The sequence below is a fragment of the Enhydra lutris genome, unplaced genomic scaffold (genome assembly GCF_002288905.1).
Source record: "Enhydra lutris kenyoni isolate GAN:26980312 unplaced genomic scaffold, ASM228890v2 scaffoldscaffold16, whole genome shotgun sequence".
NCBI classification, from domain to species: domain Eukaryota; kingdom Metazoa; phylum Chordata; class Mammalia; order Carnivora; family Mustelidae; genus Enhydra; species Enhydra lutris.
Genome location: NW_019154100.1, coordinates 17,797,929 through 17,813,365, shown reverse-complemented (window position 1 = coordinate 17,813,365; position 15,437 = coordinate 17,797,929).

Sequence of the window (15,437 nt, the reverse complement as noted above, 5' to 3'; positions counted from 1 at the left end):
TTTCAGTATTTTCCTAAATCAATCTGTCTGTTTGGCAAATATCAGAGAAATTTTGGGTAAAATGTGATGACTTCTGGAAGTTAGAAACTTGATGAAATTAAAATGGAAATAATTTTATGGAGAAAAAAGTTCAATTGGGATTGTGTTAAATTTATAGATTAATTTAGGGAAAATTCAGATCAATATAAATTATTGTGATTTCCCACCCAGGTGCTGGAGCATGAAATCTCACTTGATTTGAGATCAATATCTCAGAGGGCTAGATCATCTTCTTTGCTCCTCCCCCTCTTTTTTTAATTTAAGTCTGACTTGACTATTTGTGGTTAAACATGTGATATTGGGCATAGTCCAATTGGGATCTTAATTGGGGTAAGTCTTCTGGAGCAATTTGAGGAAGTAGTGATAGCATTATTCCAAAATCTTTGGTGAATCATTTGACTCTGGAAGTTTCTTATGTGGTGATTTTTGGAATAATGAAGGGCAAGTCAGCCATAGCCGTTCTATTAAATAACATTACTGTTAGCTCTCTTCTTTCTGTCTACCCTTACTTCTCACAAGAATCTTATTTACCCCAAAAGATCTGCTTAAACTCTCCTATATTACAAACACTGTTTTAAGCCCTAGGGACTTAAATAAAAAAATAAAAATCTCATTAAGATTACATTTTAGTGAATAGAGCTCAGAGATACAACACGATGTATCTTTGTCCATAGATGTGTCCGTGCAACACGGGAAGAAGTTGCCTCTTTCTCAGTGGAGGTATAGCACCATTTGGGCTGTGTGTCGTGTTTCTGGCCCTCCCCCACTTCCTGGCATCTGGTTCAATTGCGCTTCTTTGCTCCCCTCTGAATGAATGAGGCCAGGTGACAAGTAACTGCCGATGAGCTGTAAGTAAATAATTTGGGTCACTTCTGAGTGGGGGCATTTAAGTGGCGGTATGAGATCGTCCAGGACACTTCTTCTGCTGACATGAGGGTGGGCGCTATTGTGGTGGTGGCTGCCTCCTCAGTCGGGGCTACCCACAACTGCTATACAAAGAGACCACTTCTCCCTTACCTACTCCCAATGGGCGAGAGGTTGGCTGAGACATTTTGAGATACTGATCTTCTGAGATTTTGTGGTGGAGGCATTGTTTGTTACTGCAGGATAGCTCAGCCTATGCCCACTGATACAACATGTTTAAAGGAAAAGGAAGTGAAACATTTTACATGAGGACCTGCGAGCAGTCAGGTGCGGAATTATACTTGTACAGCACAGGTAGGCAGATACTGATCAAACTTTGTACAATATTCCTTCCACTTGATTTCACTGGAATCATCTAGTAACTGTCTTTTGTCCTTTCCATTTTCCTGTTCTTGATCACTGGCCCCACATTCTGCACTCACAGCTCTGGGTCCTTCCCTATTTAGTGCCTGAGATTGTCTCTTCATACACTCTGTAACACTGTTGAATTGAATCTGGTTTTGACGTTCTATTGTGAATAACACCTATTTCTGGTTTCAGTCTTTCTATACTCTACATTGTGCCAACTACAACATGAAAGTCTTTTTTTTTTTTTCCAGCCGAAATAGTTGATTCAGTCTAGATGGCATGTTAATTTATTTGAGCAGGCTAAGGTGCATGGGTGGGTTCCAAACCAAGTTGATAGACTTAGGCTGACTAACATTTCCAGAATTATTACTTTATTAGTAAATGATATTTTAGTTATCTATGTTCAGTCCACTTTCCTCCCCAATTTAGATGAATGGGGATTGGTAATAGTGGTAGACCACTTAGGCAACTAGAACTCTGGGGTATGTTTTGAGGGTGGTATTTTTCAACATTGGCTGTATGATAAAATCAGGAGATCTAAAAGATCCCAGAGCCCAGGAAGCACCCCGTCCAGTTGCAGAGGAATCACTGAGCCTAGGACTTTGGCATCAGTATTTGTTAAAGACCCCCCACCCCACCACCCCTTGACTCCAATGGGCAGCTGAAGTTGAGAATCACTCATTTAGACATTGGTGCTGGGTTGGATGAAGGCAGGTAACCTTTGTAACTAGCAGCAGAAGGGCAGAGAGGAGAACACAGCCTAGGAGATAAAGTTTTGCAGGGCCTCCCAGCAAAGACTGACCTGTTGTAAGCGTTGTCCCTGACATGCACTGAAGCTGGAATTAGACCCACATGAAGACTGCTAGGATTCTGTAATCCCTTCGGGCTTCCCCTCCTCTCTTCTGCTGCAGCCAGAGCATGAAAAGCTACTAGCAAATATTTAAGAGTCATATCTAGGTGAAAGGAATCACACTGCAAAGTCCAATGAGAAAGAGAGGCAAAGCCTAAAGTATGAAACACGGGGAAGACCCTGGAATGGAGTCGGGAAGTTGAGCAAAGGTGAGAGAGAAGGATGGAATTCCAGACACGATGGTACAGCTGGGCTGGAGAGACCCAGCTCCATGGCTGGGCCAGCCACCTTCAGAGAGTGTGCTGAGCTGGGCTGAGAGGAAATAGCAGACGGCATGGGGCAGATTTTGAAACAGAAACCAATCCTTAACAAGTAATAAAAACAGCCTTCTAGCAAAATTGTTTATGTATTTATTCTCCTTGAATAATACAATAGGGCTATGTCACAAGGTTTTTTAGGCAAAGAATATTTTTCATTTATGACAAAAAAACCTCGAGCAGTTGAATGTCTCATAAAAATGACACATCTTAGGGAGAAAGTAACCAGGGAGTCCACCTAGATATTGTACCTCAATAGAATTCTACTAGGGTATGTTGGGGGATAAAGGTTTTATGCTTTAAAGATGTATGAAGATATTCTGTAGGCTGGTTCAGCAGCCACTTCCATGCATACATGCTTTTCCTTTCTCTCCCCTGACATCTTTTTTGTTCCCTGACATTTTTTCTCTTTTTTCTCATCTTTTTCTAGCCTTCTGCATTTTTTCAGTCCCCTGCCTGCCACGGAGACTTCACCCAGCAGATCAGCACATTGGGCAGCTCTTGCCCTAAGCTCTGCTCACTTAATCCATTCATCAGTACCACCCTTTCTGGCCAGTTGGGTCTCTCCTCTAATCTCAAATTCTTGCCTAAATCCTGTGACCTCATTTCTCTGGGCTTTCCACAAGACCCCCGAGAAGGCTGAAGCTACAACTAAATCTTCCAGGACTCCTTGCAGAGACTTAATAACCAGTGAAGCTTTGTTTAGCATTCCCCAGAAATGAGTCACTTGAGCCCTCCATGTTTGGGGAAAGCTCCTGCTTGCCTGCAGAGCCTCACGGAGTGGCCACATGCTCTGTGAACCTGAAATCTACAATCCCCACTTGAGAGCATCGTTATTTCCTCTCCTTGATCTTCTTGCTTTGGATCTAGTAGATCATCTCCTTGTTCTATCTGTTCCAGCGACAGGCAGACCCTGCCAGAAATCTGTCTGGGCATGATTCCCTTGATGCTTTGTCTCTATATCCTGTAGTGGAAAAAAAAAAAATGGTGAGGTTTCAGGTAGAAAAGGTTGGGGGGTAGCTCCCACATTCATTCTGCTTTTGTGTCTCACTCCTTGATGCCCTGAGACCTCTTGTTTCTCTGCTCTCTGTCTGCTGTCTTCCCCAACTCTGCCGTTAAACAAAGATTCTTAACTTGGTGATGAGGGGAAGCTGAGGTAGGAGGGAGAGAAAACAGAACCTCTCAGAATCCCTGAAAGCAAGAAATCATTGAAAAACTTTTCATTATTATAAGAGTATTGTATATTTTTAAAATAAACAAAAAGTTTTGCTTTTTTTTTTAAAGTTATGCTCCGGTGATTTTATATTGATTAACCGTAAAAAAAAATTTTTTTTAAAGTCTTTATCTATTTATTTGACAGAGATCACAAGTAGGCAGAGAGGCAGGCAGGCGGGGGGTGGGGGAAGCTGGCTCCCCGCTGAGCAGAGACCCCCGACGTGGGGCTCGATCCCAGGACCCTGGGATCATGACCTGAGCCGAAGGCAGAGGCTTAACCCAGTGAGCCACCCAGGTTCCCCAACCATAAAAATTTTTAAAGGAATCTTATTTTTCTCAAAATAGAGTCAATTTTTTTTAAACGGGTCAGTATAAAATTCCTTACTTGGTATACATCTGTTAAAAAATACATCATTCGGTTCCTAATGTCCTATCAAAGAAATACTTTATAGATGGCATTTTGTATGCCATGTTACATCATTCAGGGGACACACAGTGTCTTCTGACCTGTTTTTGGTGATCCTTCTTTTTTTTTTTTCCAAGAGTTAATTAATTTATTTAATAGACAGAGAGAGAGTGAGTGAGAGCATAAGCAGGGGGAGTGACAGACAGAGGGAGAAGTAGGCTCCCCGATGAGCAGAGAGCCCAATGCGGGACTCCATCCTAGGACCCTGGGATCATGACCTGAGCTGAAGGCAGACGCTTAACCAACTGAGCCACCCATGTGTCCCTGTTTTTGGTGATCCTAAGAAGGATCTGCAGATTCAGGAGATGCCAGTCAGATGATCCCATTGTAACATTTTTATCCACCTTCCCCCTAAAGGTTTAGAGACTTTGATAGTGCCTAATTGCTTTATTCCGTCAGGGGTTGCAAAATTGTGACTTTTCTTGCAGTCTTTCCATATTTATTAGCTCTCTGTATTTATTAGTTTTATAAATAACTTTCTCTTGTCAACGACTTGTTACACAGAAAGAGAGTTCAAACCGGCACAACAGAAAAAGTGCTTTATGTTTTTCGATTTATTGATTCATTTTCAGAACAGTGGATTGGTAGTAGAAACCTCTAGGGATGTCCAGTGAATTTTTGTTAAGGTTTTAGTATGACTTTAGTATGACTACATGGATTTTCATCCACAATCCACTGTAGTCATTATTATTTTTTAATCTACTGTCATTATAGTTCAAATAATATACTAAGCTTTTCCAAATTTTCTTGTCTGGTGGGCATACGCAGATGACACAATAGAAATCCTTAAGGTGACCTGTGGGTCAGACTATGATGAGTAGGGATTGGTGGGTGCCTTATGTTTATGAAAATGGGCTTGGGTATGGTAAAAGGCTAATGATAAGGTTATGGTAAAAGGTAATGGACCTATGGGTTTTCACCATAAAATTCTTTCAGCTTTGCTGTAAGTTTGAAATACTTCACAATTAAAAAAATAAAAACGTGGATAATAAGTTAATACTCTGAAATAAATAAGTGGGACTACATAAAACTAAAAAAAAGCTTCTACGCAGCAAAGGAAACCATCAACAAAATGAAAAGGCAACCTACAGAATGGGAGAAAATGTTTGCAACTCCTATCTCTGATAAGGGGTCAATATGAAAAAAAAATTAACTCACACAATTCAAAAAAGCCAAATAATCCAATTTAAAAACGAGCAGAGGAACTGAGTAGACAAGTTTCCAAAGAAGACATATAGATGGCCATCGGGTACAAGAAAAGGTGCTCAACAGTACTGATCCTCAGGGAAATGCAAATCAAAACCACAGTGAGATTTCACCTCACACCTGTTAGAATGGCTATCAACAAAATGATAAGAGATCTCAAGTGTTGGTGAGGATATGGAAACAAGTTAACTCTTGTACACTGTTGGTAGGAATGTAAATTGATGCAGCCACCACGGAAAACGATATAGAAGTTCCTCAGATTAAAAATAGAACTACCATACGATCCAGCAATCCCACTTCTGGGTATGTATCCAAAGGAAATAAAAACAAGATTTTGAAGGGATACCTGCACTCCCATGTTCATTGCAGCATTAATTGTAATAGCCAAGATACATAAACAACCTGAGGGTCTGTCAACAGATAAATGGATAACGAAGATGTGCTATATATATGCCATGGAATATTATCCAGCCACAAGGAAGAAGGAAATCCTGCCATTTGGGACAACATGGACGGACCTTGAGGGCATCGTGCTAAGTGAAATAAGCCAGACAGAGAAAGACACATGCTTCATGGTGTTGTTTCTATGTGGAATCTCATAGAAAGAGAGTAGGAAAGTAGTTACCAGAGCTGGGAGATGAGGGAAATAGGGAGAGGGTTGGTAAGAGGGTACAGACATTCAGCAATAAGATGAATAAGGTCTGAGAATCTAACATATAGCATGGTGTCTACAGTCAATGACACTATATTGTATAACTGAAATTCTCTAAGAGTAGAATTTAGATGTTTTCTGCCCTCCCACCACCACAGAAAAGGTGAGTGTGTGAGGTGATGGCTGTGTTAATTAACTTGATGAGGAGACTCCTTTCAAAATATATATGTATGTCAGATCATTATGACATGTGGTTTAAATATCTTACATTTGTGTTTAACAATTATACCTTAGTAAAGCTGGAAGAAAAAGTCTCATTTAGTGAATGTATTGAAAGTTGTAGCATCACACAGGAGAAAAGGAATTAAGGAGTTTTTAGATCTTGAGTATAAAGGAAGATGTATAGTCTATCTTTCCCTTAATGCATTGACATTTTTTCACAGTGGCACTCACACATCTACAATGTCTGTTGACCTCTGATATGTGAAATTTTTCTCAAATTAAATCAAGACTATTTAGCTATGCAGGGATAAAAGAATCTAGATTTGTTTGAGAAACACATTTTGAAAAGTTATGAACTTTAATGGGAAACATACTTGTATAGAAGCCTGGGCATAAGGTTGAAATTGATCATCACATTGTTTGTTTAGAAAAGAAAACATAACATTCAAAGAATATGTTGGAAGCATTGGATTTCTTCACATGAGAACACACACATTGAAAATGATGAGGCTTGGATAAAGCATAAATTACAGCTCTTTTTTTCCTTGCTTAGAAGTGTTGAGCTTTAAAAATATGCATATATTATTGGGTATTCTAAAAATCAGAATATTTTTGCATAGGGAATACTTTTGGGAAGAAAAGATATAAAATAATAGAAGCATTTTGTGAATAATACTAATGATCAGAATCTGACAATTATTCTTCAAATGGAAGAAGAAGACGACAGACAATTTCCAGCAAGCCAAATACATAGATTCTAGGCTGTAGCCTATCATTGCTTGCCTGGGTGGTCTCCCATTTCCCAGAAGAGTGAATCGTTGAACTTCATGATAGTCATGATGTATTCTGCACCTAAGGGGCCTCTGTGTGTGGGGAGGGCCGACAGGAGGGAGGATAACTTTGTAAAATGTCATAGAAAGGGGTCAAAAAAATCATGGAAGAAACTTTATAAGTTATATAAAGCAACCCATTTACCCCTAAGAAAAACCACACCTAAATTCTTCCAGACAGATTAGAATCTTTCTTATTTTTAAAGACCTCCTGAGAAGGAGTTTCCATTTCCTTACTTTAGTATCTAACAGGCTTCACTCTCAAGAACACTGCTCTCTTGCCTATGTTAAATCTTTCATGGTACTGCCAAGATTTTATTTGTTCTTATAATTCCTCTGCACGGAAGGAGGGCAGCTGACCGAGCTTGCTTCAGGAATCCTTTGTCCCTCTGTTTCCCTTGCCACCCACCCCCCGGCCTTTTCTACACTTATAATTTCTACCTTCTGAGGCAGGGATTGCAATACCTTTAGGGGTCAGGTGGATAATATCTAACTTAAAGGATTTAAGATTGTAGGGAGTGGTGGCAGAGTGGAGAACCAGTGCTTCTTTGAAGGCATTTAATTGCATAGTCATTATATGCACATTATATGACTTTGGGGTAAATTCTGCTTATAAGCTACACTTATATCCTTGCTTTAGACCTTCCTGAAAGGGTAGAACATGATAATAAGATTGCCTTTGGCTGTGTCTACAAGTGGAAAACTGAGACTTGGTTTAACTCTGGTGAATGATGTTGTCTGTATTCTTCAGTACTCTGAATGCTCTCACTATAATATAATTTCTTCTGGACACACATATTCTGTAGGAGATTCTAATGTACACATTAGCTCCAAGATGGCCCTCAGTGATCCTTGTTGCTTGGTATTCATACCCTTGCGTGCTAGCGGTGTGTGACAGCAGGATATGGTGGAAATGAGGATATGTGCCTTCTGATGCTAAGTCATGTAAGTCATGTGCAGCTTTCCCTTCGTCTCTTAAGTCACTTGCTCTGGAGGTCACTAGAGCTGTACTGTGAGGAACCTTCAACAGCACTGTGCAGAGAACCTAAGGTCCCCAGCCAAAACTGGGACGAATTTGCCAGTCTTATGAGTGAGCCACCTTGAAAATTCACCTGTCAGTTCCAACCCAGCCTTCATATGCCTGCAGGACCAGGCGACAGCTGACTACAACTGAATGAAAGACTCCAAATGAGAACTGCCTACAAAAGCCCTGAGTTCTTGACCAATGGAAACTTGAGATGTAAGACTGCCTATCGTTTTAAACCACTCCATTTTAGAAGACATTGGTTGGGCGGCCGTAGATGACATGGCAAGTAGCATGGGTGGATTTAGAACCATCCTTCCACAGCTGCAGCATATATTACTTAAAAGGAGGAGACAACTCATAGGAGCTGAGGAAAGAAGCCAATGTCTAAGTAGCTGTGATTTGTAAAACAAAAACAAACAAACAAAAAATGCTATCTGATTTCTCTACCACAAAATATGCCTACACGTCAGATACCACAGTTACTTCAGTTTTGTAAGTATGAGACTCCATAAGACCCTGCCGAAATCTCATACAACTACACCACAGTCCAAGCCTTTCCCTCCCATCCTTTTTCCTTGCCTCTCTCATTCATCTGAGGTGGGACAAGCATTAGGGTCTAAGAGGCACCTCCTTCCCCTGTACCTCTCCAGATTCCCCTCACAGGTGTTGTTGCCTCAAATTTATCTCTTGCATATTTAGTTCTGTCTTGGCATCTCCTTCTTAGAAGGCATAGACTAGCATGTACCGTAGGCACAAGGGGTGTCTGGGATGACGGCATGACAAGAAGATGTCATGAGCAAGCCTAAAAGGACTTGGGGAGGATTCAAAAGATAAGTAACAGGTTGTATAATTTTGGTTAAGCAGCACTGGTGCTGTGCTTAGAAACAAATCAGAGATTATTTATGAGGACGTTAAGGAGAACCCTATTAGCAATGGAAGTGTGACCTGAAAAATGAAGATACATAAGGATGAGATGTGTGGTGTTCCGTCCGATACAGTGAGGTAGATTTAGGCATGTAAAATAAAGAATACTCACATGTAGCAGATGCTTGGGTGCCTGGCTTCATCTTGCCCTTGGCCCACATCTGACTTTAACTGTGGCAGGGGTGGACGATTCTGCACAAGCTCAGACTTGTGAAGACAGCATCCTATCTCAGACATGTGCCAGGAGAAGAGTTACCAGATTTAGAAAATCAAGAATAAGAAGAAGAAGAAGAAGGAGAGAAGAAGAAGGAGGAGGAGAAGTAAGAGGAGGAGGAGAGAAGAAGAAGGAGAAGAAGGGGGAGACAGTTTGCCTAATTAAATTTGAATTTCAGATAAATAATGAATAATTTTTTAGTCTAAATATGTCTCATGTAATACATATAATGAAGAAGTATTTACTATTTATCTGAAGTCCTAATTTAACTTGGCATCTTGTAGTTTACTGGCACCCCCTAGCCAGGAAGTTCTTCACTTTTCTGTCCTGAGCTTTTTTTAAAGCCACAGGAACTTTCTCAACCTGTACCTCTGCAGCCCAGCAGTGAAAAGGATTTGATGTCCCAGCAGGAACCCTCAACTTAATGGAGAACTATAGCTAAGGGTTCAACACTCAGCAGCTGTCCTTCCAATGGAGAAGGGAGCTTCTGTCTGTTTCTGAGGTCCCAGCAATATGGAGTCTCTGTTTCCCACAGCAGCAGTCTCAGGAACACGAGTCTGTACTGGCCTCTCCTTGTCTTCTTTCTCTTCCTGTTTTCTTCTGCTTCCTGTGACTGCCTTTCAAATAAATTTAATTCCATGTCTTAAGATCTGCATTTGGGGGAATCTAAATTAAAACAACGTAATTATGGATAAAGGCGAGTAGATGCAATCCCTTTTCCCAAAAATAATTTCCAACACCCATAACTTTGAAAAACGAGTTTGCAGAAATAGATTGTTACCTAATTATATGGAGATAAAATTTTAGATTCTAGTAAATAAAAAATTAGGCAATTTACATTTCAGGAAGGAACATTTTCCTTATTCAACTGTAAATAAACCACAACTAATTTACGGTTAAAAAAAATTCTCATGAAAACATGGACCCACCAGTATGTAAAAAGTCAGCAACTAAAGCAAAGCAAATACATTTTCTAGCATTTGCACTTTAAAGGCAGTATGAGTTTTGTTTAAAGAAGTGATAGAAACAGTTTGTAAAGGTACCTCTGGTGAGTTTGGGAAGTTTGTGATTATGAGCTCTCAAGTACTTCTGGTCATCAGTATAAATATTGTGATACTATTGAAGAGTTATGTTCATTTTTGGCAGTGTTTTGCATTTCATCACAGTTTTCCAGTGCCTTCATTCTCCGCGAGGTTGTACATAAAACAATCAATCATCCGCTTTTGGCTGTTTGGCTGAGACAACCAAAGACTTGTTCTGTCATGAACTGAATTCATATATATTCATGAGGCCCAGAGAAACACTTCATTGTTTCAGATTGTTTTGTTATTTTAGAATAAATCATAAAGAAACCCTCCCACCCATCGCTGGTAAAGAAATATTTGTCCTATGATCCTCACCTTTGTGGTTTGCAGTGTTTTAACTTGCACAGCTTAGCCCACATTACTTGTTTTTTTTTTTTTTACAGTAAATTGCATACCTTTTTTAAAAACACCATGCCTGTGTTCCCTGGTATCAGCAAAAATGAGAAACATCCGAAGACCGAAATGACATGTGTCCGAAGTTAGAATGATTTCATTTTCCCAGACCGAGGGAATTCATGGAATAGTAAATTTCTTACAGGTAGATATTGTGTAAGCTTCCAGACTTCAGCAATCTCCAACTTTTCTCCCCTCATTCATTTGTGCAGAACCTTCCAAGAATCAGTTGTAATTACATAATTTTGTATTCTGCCAGATGTCTGCGTGAACGTCAGTACGAGACACACAACATCAGCAGCATGAAAACTACTTGCTGAGAAAGCTATTTTAACACCTCTGATTAACAGAAGAGGAGGTGGGTAGTTATATTTAAAGCCACCCAAATTCCTCACATTGTCTGTCTTCCCAGATTAGTCATCCTGTGCTGTAAAATCTTGTAAAATCAAGGGAAATAAAATCCAGAGACAGTGAATTCCAGAGACATAAAAGCCGTTGAACACTCTTAATTGCCACCAATGGGGTTCTCAGAAGAGACAGTTTATTGGATCGTCCCTTTGAATTATGAGTTCAGTAATCAGACTTGATTCAAACAGTTACTGTCTTGGCTTCTAACAATGGCTATTTGTTTAGGTGGCACAGTGCCTATTGAAGACTTAGTCAAAGTCTTGCCATGGGGATCAACAATGTTTAAGAGGCAAATGGTAATATAAATGCGGCTCCACACAGGGCTGGAATCAGACGGCTCGGGTTGAAATCCTGGCTGTAGATGTGTTAGCCGGTGAAAATCAGACAACTTACTTGATTATTTACCCTGGATTTTCTCATCTGTATAATATAGATAATAGTGTTTATCTTATTATTATGTGAATATGTGCGGGCCATAGAGTAAGAATCTGTGCATTTTAGCTCTTGTTTTTATTCTTATCAATTGGTGTGCTTCACTGCCAAAAACTGAGCCCACTCCAGCTGGATTAAACAGAAAAAGAATTTTTTTAAAGGAGACCGAGTCGCTCAAATATTTTGGAAGCACAGAGAATCAGACTTGGAAGTGACATTCAGGGGACAACAGTCTACGTCATGTTGTAGAGCTGCTAGGGGGCACATTCTTGGGGCTCACACAGGAGTTTCACAAACTGTGGAGCACAGTGCGAAGTGAAAATATGAGGTGTAAGGCCACTTGTTCAAAAAGGAGGAAAATTTCCATTGAAGTCGCTGAAATATACAGCTCTCTCCTTTTTCTCTGCAGTCTCTCTCACAACCCGTCACAGTGGGATTTTTCAGTAGTTCTTTTTGGATTTTGTTCTTGTTTTTGTTGTTATTTCGTGTTGTTCTGATCAAAGAAAAACTAATTTTTAAAAATTCTCTTAATATGAGGGGCGCCTGGGTGGCTCAGTGGGTTAAAACCTCTGCCTTTGGCTCAGGTCATGATCCCAGGGCCCTGGGATCGAGCCCCACATTGAGCTCTCTGCTCAGCGGGGAGCCTGCTTCCTCCTCTCTCTCTCTGCCTGCCTCTCTGCCTACTTATGATCTCTGTCTCTCAAATAAATAAACAAACAAAAAAAGAATTATAAAAAAATAAATAAAATTCTTAATATGAATTTTATTCTGCCTCATGTTGTACTTTGTCAGTCTTAAATGCAGATACAAGAGCATTTGGGTCATGCGCAGAATGACCAAAACCACCACCATCCATATATCATGACCTGTGTGTGCCTGTGTTTTTCATTCTTATCAGAAGAGTAGAAACACTGCTCCAAATTAACTCAACTTGTCATTTCACTTCTTGATATGTGGGCATTCTGCCAAAGCTCTCTACCTGTGGCATTCTGATGAGCAAGAAGAACTGATAAGAAAATGAGACATGGGTTGCCCCATTTGTCCCTTTTCTTCTGTATCAGCCTTTTCAGTGTCACCATGGTGGCCACAGAGGAATAACATGAGTGAGAAAAGCTATGAGAATGTTCCTTGGCGGTTTGTATTTCTTGGAACAACATTGCCTTTTTTTTGTTTTGGAAGTAAGAGCTGGTTCAAATGGGGAAGTGTGGCCTCTCAGGGCTGTCAGCTCTCCTCACCCCCACACCTATCACCCCGTGGTAGATGTGAACTCGTTCACTTTGTCCTTGCTTTGAACCTTGCTGGACTCCTACACATCGTGGGTCTATGGACTGCTGTGCTTACTGGGTCAGTACATGCAATACGCAGATGGGCAGTAAGGAACTAGGGAAGACGTGCATATTATGCAAATTATTACATGTAGCATAATCTGGTTGGGGTATTCCTTGAAAGGTTTTATTTTTAACCCAGAAAGACATATGCTTTACTATTTCAATGTTCTTTACCAAGAAAGTAAATGCTAGTGTCAGAAAATGCATCTACTTGAAGCAACTCATATCAGGCCACATGAGGCTAAGTGGGAGAAAGTTGTATATAAATCCATCGGTGTCCTCTTAAGTGTAAAGATCCTAAGGACAACTGTCACCTAACAGAGTATGTTGCTTATGACCCAGAACTAAAAAAATTCACTATTGGAAAAATTTGCAGGAGCTTAAGACCTCTTTGTTATCCCATAAAGTCAGTTTCCAAGGATCTTCTCTTTTGAGCTGTCACCAATATAAACCCTCAGTATACACTGATGAGCTGAACTCGTAAAAACAACAACAACAACAACAAAAATGCCTCCCCTCCAATAACTAGGCTTTAGTACGCAAAGTCATCATGATAGGCTGTCCTGAATCTTGAAATTCATTTTCAGATTCATTTTTCTTTTATTTTAGTCTCATATTATTCTTTCAAGTCTAATTTGTTCTTTAACTTTTAAGGCACATTAATATTGGTGCATAACATATTTCACTCTATCTGATGTATTATTCAAATAAATTATGTAAAGAATTTCTTGGCTGTAAGGTTTTGGAATATTAATCTTCCTTTCTGCTTTGTTTCACTATTGTAAGGACCTTATGTTTTCCATGCTATAACAAAATGCTAAATTAAGTCAGAAATATACAATTCTTTTTTTCAGGATAGAAATACTATGGATAAACTGGCTTCTCTTTCTTCACTAGTATTTATCAATTCAGATGATTTGGATGAAATTATATAATACAGATACACACACCGCACACCGGGAGCCTACTTTGTTACCTTATTTCTGGTGTGTTTTTAGAACTGACATAAGAACCTATTGCTCAATAAATATTTGTTAGGATAGATAATTCTATGAGGAACTTATGAGCGACCTGATGAAGGTATTAATCTACCTCATAATAGATAAAGAAAGGTAAAGAAGCTTCTCAGTTTGGGTTACTGACATTTTCAATCACATTTTAAGAAATTTTTTAAAAGGGATTTTTAAAAAATTTCAAAAGATCAAGAAGTTGGAGAAAAAAAGAAACTTCTCTGGAAAAAGGGTCGCATGGGCATTTTTTGAAACTGAATCATGAAGTTATTAAGCACAGCCTTGATAGTCTGCCCACTAGTTCTGCCCTTAATCCTCAGGAAAACGAAATATAGCTGGGCTCATGATGGCCCATATTAAATTTCCCAGACCCTCTTGAAGCTAGATGTGGCCATGTGCCTGGATTTCAAGACCAATGAGATATGAGCAGAAGGGATGTGTACAATTCAGATTGTTTCATTAAAGGTAGAAGAATAAAAATCAATCTTATACAAGTGCTTGTGATTTTGAATTTATGTACGTATGGCAACATTTTTGTTCTAAATAATGAAATACCCAAGATAGAATGTTTTGGGTGACAAAAATATGGTAAGAACTCATTAATGTTCTAGTGAGCCAAATTATTGTAAGATGGGAATATTGTAAGATGGGAATAATATATATATGTATATATACATACACACACACAGATATGTGTCTGTATATGTTAGTTATAATAATTAAAAATTTATCTTCCAAATAATTTGCCTCAATTCTCTACTTGGTTTTGGAGCTCCAGTTTTCATCAAACACTTGCTTAGGCTGTCTCTGGCCTTTCAGGATGCTTGGGTGCTGGTAAGGTGGTTCTGGAGAGTTTAGAAAATAAAGTTAATTTCCTCTAGGACATGGAAAAACTTAAAGAGATTATTAAGAAAAGCAAGTTACAAAATAATGTATTAAGTATAAATTCAGCTAAATAACAAGTACAGTAAATACATTTATATATAGCTTATTATGCATGAATGCAAATTCATGTGTATTTGTCCCTGTGAGTGTATAAATTAATAGAAAACGCTTTTAAGGATATATGGAAAATTGTTTATAGGAGTTACTGCTGGAGAAGGACAGGCATTTGGAAGGGAGGAAGATGAAGGTGAAACTTAATTTTTCAGTCCCTATGCTTGTTTGAATGCTGTATAAAGAGTATGCATTCAGAAGTTATTCATGGAGTTTATATATGTGTCTGTGAGGTGAAACTGAAATATATTATCAAAATTAAATATATATAATATATATATTTATTAAATATTTATATATTTATATATGACAAAAGTAAAAGCAAACTCAAGAAGGCTTAGTTTAGTTATGTTGCCTGGGGAAAGAGACTTCAGATTATTTTATTTTTTGGTAAAAATATCCCTGGTTTAACTCCTGGTTCAATAACTTGCCAGCAACAGCTAATGGGTGAGTTACATGCATTATTTGAAAAGCATGGGTTATAATGTAACCTTGAAGGGTGGATGTTAGTATTGTATGTGATATCACCAGACCATTCATGCACCATTGCC